The sequence below is a fragment of the Cebus imitator genome, unplaced genomic scaffold, assembly GCF_001604975.1.
Source record: "Cebus imitator isolate Cc_AM_T3 unplaced genomic scaffold, Cebus_imitator-1.0 Scaffold572, whole genome shotgun sequence".
In the NCBI taxonomy this organism is placed as follows: domain Eukaryota; kingdom Metazoa; phylum Chordata; class Mammalia; order Primates; family Cebidae; genus Cebus; species Cebus imitator.
In genome coordinates, this window is record NW_016107887.1 from 89,806 (window position 1) to 95,841 (window position 6,036).

At 46.8% G+C, this 6,036-nt stretch overlaps 2 pseudogenes; both read right to left on the minus strand.

The window, feature by feature from the left end:
• Positions 1–615: 615 nt before the first annotated feature.
• LOC108294267 lies at positions 616–983 on the minus strand (annotated as a pseudogene).
• A 956-nt stretch (positions 984–1,939) lies between these two features.
• On the minus strand, positions 1,940–3,289 carry LOC108294268 (annotated as a pseudogene).
• Between the last annotated feature and the right edge of the window lie 2,747 nt (positions 3,290–6,036).

Consider the following 6,036-nt stretch of genomic DNA (forward strand, 5'->3'; position numbering starts at 1 on the left):
CGGACTGGGGGTTGTTATTTAGCTTCTCAGAGCCTCCATTTCTGCAGAGGACTGGAAAAATGGTTTTTCCTCACAGGCTGGCAGAGAGAAGGCAACCAGTGTAAATTGAAGATGGTATTTGATAAACGAGGGTCCCCCTAAGTGAAAGCAGGATGGGCTGTTAGGTGTTAAGGGTCTGTGAAACAATCCCCTCCCCAGGGCAAGTGGCAGGGACAGGGCTGGTCCAGAATCACCTGAAGGCAGGGTGCCTGGCTTGGGACGAGGGAGGTCCATCTTCCAGCAGGGCAGAGGGCCGGGAGTGCTTTAATGGTGTCCTGTCCACCGATGCTCAAGGCCCCTGTGCAGTTGGGCTTAGGAACAGCCAAGCTTCATCCTTGCTTCCCAGCCCCAGCTGTTCTTCCCCCTTCCCTCTGTTCCAGCCATTTACTTGGGCTCTTCCTAATGGGCCAAGGTGACAGGGCAGCAGCAGCCACCCCAGGAGAGCCTGGCACTGAGCACGGGTGCACATGCATCTAGCCCTTGTGTGCCAGAGCCATAATGTGGCCTCAGCCTTGGGGGCACAGATTCAGTGTCTCAATGTGGAAAGGTTCTTCTAATGTGTGTGTGTGTTTTTTTTTTTTTTGGATGCATAGAAAGGCTTTATTTGCAGCAGAGGAGGAGTTTAATCAAAGAGGCCAAATCTCATGTCATCGTCTGACTCTTCAGACTCCTCCTTCTTCTCATCTTTCTTCTCTGCTGTATCAGGGGAGGGGGCAGACTGGGGCAGCAGAGATGGCCACAGCCGGCGTAAATGCTGGCAAGCTTCCCAATACCCTGGGCAATCATATCCTCAATGTTCTTTCCATTCAGCTCACTGATAACCTTGTTGAGTCGGTGGTCATCTGCCTCTCTGCCCACGCTGTCCAGGATCTTCTTGATGTTCTTGGCACTGGGGGAGGGCTTACCCCCAGAGCAGCCAGCAGGTAGGAGGCAATGTAGTGCATCTTGGTGGCATCTGCAGTGGCGGTGGCATAGAGACCTCACGCATGCGACTTCAGTGGCATCAGGGAGGAAAAGGCTTTTTTTTAAAAAAACTGATCTATCCTGAAGTGAATTTTATTGAAATCAAAGGTAGTATTCTGGCCAGGCGCGGTGGCTCACGCCTGTAATCCTATCACTTTGGGAGGCCGAGGCAGGTGGATCATGAGGCCAGCAGTTCGAGACCAGCCTGGCCAACCTGGTGAAACTCCATCTCCACTAAAAATTCAAAAATTAGCTGCGTGTGGTGGCGGGGACCTGTAATCCCAGGTACTCGGGAGGCTGAGGCAGGAGAATCACTTAAACCCGTGCGGCAGAGGTCACGGTGAGCCGAGATCACGCGATTGTACTCCAGCCTGGGCAACAGAGGGAGACTCTGTCTCGAAAAAAAAAAAGGTAGTATTCCTATTTGAGAGATAAAAAATAAAATAAAATCAAGTTGTAGAAACAATCATCATGAGATAAACCAGTAAAGAGGCCTGCTCAGATCATACCGGAGCAGACACCAGTTTCTACCCCAGCCCACATGAAGATGTTTTTATTCAATACAAACAGTAGCAAAAGCAACACAGGGGACACAGAATGAAAACATAAGTGCACTTGAATTTTTTTGTGAGTTCTGTCTAGGCTCTGACAAGCCTATCATTCTTTTCTTACCAGGTGAACAGAAATCATCTGCTAATGCCGGAAACATTAAAATCCTTAATTTAGCCAGAAATAACTATAATTGAGGGCCTTCTTATTAGCTACTTGTTTCCCAATTTAGGGTTGCCTAGCAGGTTAATTTCAACATAACAAAAGGTGTCATCTAGCTGGCTACATCACACACTGGTGACAGGGGCAGGTTTTTGTATTTTTTTTTTTTTTTAGTAGAGACAGGGTTTCACCATGTTGGTCAGGCTGGTCTTGAACCCCTGACCTTGTGATCTGCCCCCTTGGCCTCCCAAAGTACTGGGATGACAGGCATGTGCCACCATGCCTGGCCAACAGGGGCAGGTTTAATGAGTTTTGTGCTCAGATCGCTGGGCCTCCTGGCTGCTCTTGTCCATCTCTGCACCTTGGTCCTGTGCATTCTGAGACTCAGTCAGCTGAGGGTAAAAGGGACCTACCAGCCAGTTGAGGGGTGTGTTGTTAACAAGATAATCCATCACGTCATCTAAAGATTTCTTCATTTTCTGCAGCGGCCCCTTGCTGGAAGTGAGGAGGCTGTCAGACTCTCGTTAAAGGAGGCAGCACTGTGGAACACCGAGTAGATGTCGCCAGCCACCACCCCCATTGCGGGGCCTGATCTTGGTTGTGCGGCAGTCAGCCTTAGATGTTGAACAGGAGGGTGTGGCACGTGGTCTGGAGCTGCTGAGTCAGGTTCCGGGCAGTAGCAAGAGTTTGTGACTCGATGTGCTCAGCACAGTGGACTCATCAGTATCATCGCATCCAGTGCTCCTTCTCCAGTCCACCCAGGTGAAGCAGAGCTTATCCTGAGCGTCCTGAATTTTCTGATTGGCACTGTGCACGTTCTTCCTGGCAAATTCAATCAGGTGAACAGCAGAATGGCGATGAGAAATGGTCTCTTGGCTTTTTTGCTTAGCTTCTTTAACCCTGCTGAGAGCCTACTGGTAGGCACAGACGCAAAGCTTGGTAGACAGGGATCCCAGTCTAACAGAACAGCTTGGCTTCTGAACCATACTGAATCCTTCAACTTTTCTTGCTTCTTTTTCTAGTTCGTCCTCAGTGAGAGGGAGGTACCACTCTACCAACAGCTCTGATTTGGTGAGTGCATTTTCCAAGCCACTGCTCACGAGCTGCATCAGCCGACTCCCCAGGACTGTGTTAATGCTGCCACTGACCACAGACTTGGTCTTTCCACACTGCCAGTCACCGTCCCTTTGCTCTTGTCTGTCACCCCTGTGATCATGCTGGCCACGGAATCCTTAGGCCCAGTTGCAGTAGTCGTCACAGCATCTTTGGCCCGAGTCACAGCACCCTGGGCATTGGCAACAACCTCAGTCCTTTCTAGCCCCCTACGGCAATAGGTATCAGCAACTGGAATTTGAGGCTCTAGCTTCTGGATGATGCGCAGAGCACCAGTCATGGCCGCCAAGGTGATGGTCTTCACGCCCTTCTCTGCCATCTCACACACAGGCTTCAAGTAGGGATACTGGTCCTTTGTGCTGACATGGGCTGAGGACATGAGCTCATACGTGGAGCTCACCAAGGGCAGGTTGACCACCTGAGCCACCACACTTGGCTGTGGATCACCTGCAACAGATGCCATTTTTCTTTTATTTTTTAAAGATGGGGTTTCACCATGATGGCCAGGCTGGTCTTGAACTCCTGACCTCAGGTGATCCACCCACCTTGGCCTCCCAAAGTGCTAGGATTACCGGCGTGAGCCATTGTGCCCAGCCTGGATGCCATTTTTCTTCCTGGAAAAAGAAATCAATGGACAGCAGCGAAAGGCGAAGAGCAGGCACGCCCCAAAGCCCAATGTGCTTTCTTAACCAGGGAGGACTCAGTCCCAACTGGAAGGCCATTCCTCTACCCTTTCACCCATTCATTAACAAGTGTTTATTAAGCATCTAGATGGGGCAGGCCCTGTTCTATGGGGCACAGCCTGCTTTTAAACAGATGAACAAGCAGTCCTGCTGTTACCCCATCCTGCCCTCCCCTGTGCTGTTCCCTCCCGTTGGATTCCTCGACCTCCAGGCCCTGCAGCAGCTATAAGCAACAGCTTTCTCTTCCCCTCCAGTCCCCCACCACAGATGGAGTCTGGCTCTGTCGCACAGGCTGGAGTGTAGTGGTGCAATCTCAGCTCACTGCAACCTCCACATCCCGACTTCAAGCAATTCTCCTACCTCAGCCTCCCAAGTAGCTGGGATTACAGGTGCGCACCACCACACCCAGCTAATTTTTGTATTTTCAGTAGATACAGGGTTTCACCATGCTGGCCAGGCTAGTCTTGAACTCCTGACCTCATGATCTGCCCACCTTGGCTTCCCAACGTACTGGGATTACAGGCATGAGCCACTCTGCCCGGCCAGCGGCAGCTTTCTCTATGCAGTGCTAGTTCTCCACTCTTGCTTTTTGGCCTCCTCCACTTTGTGGACGTTTCCGAACTATTGTCTTCTTCTTTCTCCCAAGTCTTTGTCTTTTGGATTTTTGCCTGCTTTAATACTTTTGTTAACCTTCAGTGATGTTTCAAGTAGGAAGAGGAAATAAATTTTGATGTTCCAGCTGCCATATTTAACTAGAATTTTCTTCCAATTGAGTTTTCACTTATTTTTACAATGATTTACGGAGTCTGGATGTTTTCAATTTTAAAATGGTATTTATTTTAGAAATTTACAAATAATATACAAGTATAAAGAAGAATATAAAAATCACTCATCATCTCAGAAATACAGAAATAACCCCTCTTTGCAAATCAACAGAAATTTGGAAAAAAAAAAGAACCCCTCTTAACATTTTGATATTTATATACATGTAGATACACATAAGTTAAAGGGAATTAATAACCTCTTTCCGTTTACTTAAGTTCGATGCTAATAAGTGGACGCTGACAGCTTTCTAGAAGGCTTTTGCTGTGGCAGGTACTTGCCAAACCTTGCTACGACACAGGCGTAACCCTTGTCAGCAATGCTGACATTGGTGCCTCTCACCTTCCCCCAGGCCTGCCCCTAGTGAGCCTCGGCCTAGACTGCCCTCTTCCACTGGAGATGCTCATCATCAAGTCATTTATGAGTCAAACCCACAGTTCTGCCTGCAGTGCCTGAAGGAGGGGAAGGAACAGAATCTGGGTGTGTCCTCTCCTCCCCAACTCTGTCATCCCTAGGACTGTTCTCCCAGCTTGTGACAGAGCCAGGGAACAAAGCCATTTGCAATGGCCTCACAGTATCCCAGACTTCTACCAGAGTCCCTGGCCTTTTTCTGGTCCTTGGTGATCCCTGATGGGGAATTGTCAGTTGGGGGAAAGGTGATGTGTTTCATTTAATCTGCCAAACACAAATGACCGACTTTTTGGGTCTTAGCCAATTTCGAGGTTTGGGATTCAGAAGATGTTTTGTTGGGGCTCAGGACACATCATCCCAAAATAATGCACTGCCTTAAAGTATCTTCCACTCCATAAATTGCTCATATTTTCAAAAAATAATGAGAGACAGAGACTGATATTGCTGGTGAACATGTATACTAGCAAATGCTTTGGGAAGTAATTTTTTAATTTTTAAAATATTTTAAACTTTTTTTTTTTAAGTAATAATAGAGGCAGGTTTTTTGCTATGTTGCCCAGGCTGGTCTCAAGTCCTGGGCCTTCAAAGTGCTGACATTATAGTCACGCATCACCATGCCCTGTTGGAAAGTCATTTTTAAAATGTCAAGAGCCTTAAAAATGTTTGTACTTTGTGATCTTTGTTCTGGGACTCTAGCCTAAAGAAGTAATTCTAAATATAATAAAAGCTTTCTGTACCAAAATACCAATTCAATTACATTATTAATAATGTAAAAAATGATACTAAAACATTCCACTATAGGAGAATAATACTGTGAACTGAATTCATGAAAAGCTCATTATAATAAAGCCAAATGATTATTGTTAAAATAAATGAAAACAACTAAACCCAGTATTTAATATAGCGTTCGTGACATTTTGAGCTGGATGAAAAACAACACACAAACAAAAAAGAAGAGAGTTTGATGATGGCTGTGTTAAAATAAGAGTAGTGTATACATTACTCTTGTTTTAAGGAAGAAAATACAATGACATTTTAATGCTAGTTATCTTTGGATAATGAGACAGAGAAAATTTTATTTTTTTTCTACTTTGGGGTGTGTGTGTGTGTGTGTGTGTGTGTGTGTTTGGCGTGTTTGTTTGTTTGTTTGTTTTTTGAGATGAAGTTTCACTCTTGTTGCCCAGGCAGAGTGCAATGGTGTAATCTCAGCTCACTACAACCTCTGCCTCCCGGGTTCAAGTGATTCTCCTGCCTCAGCCTCCCTGTTAGCTGTCATTACAGGTGCTGCCACCAC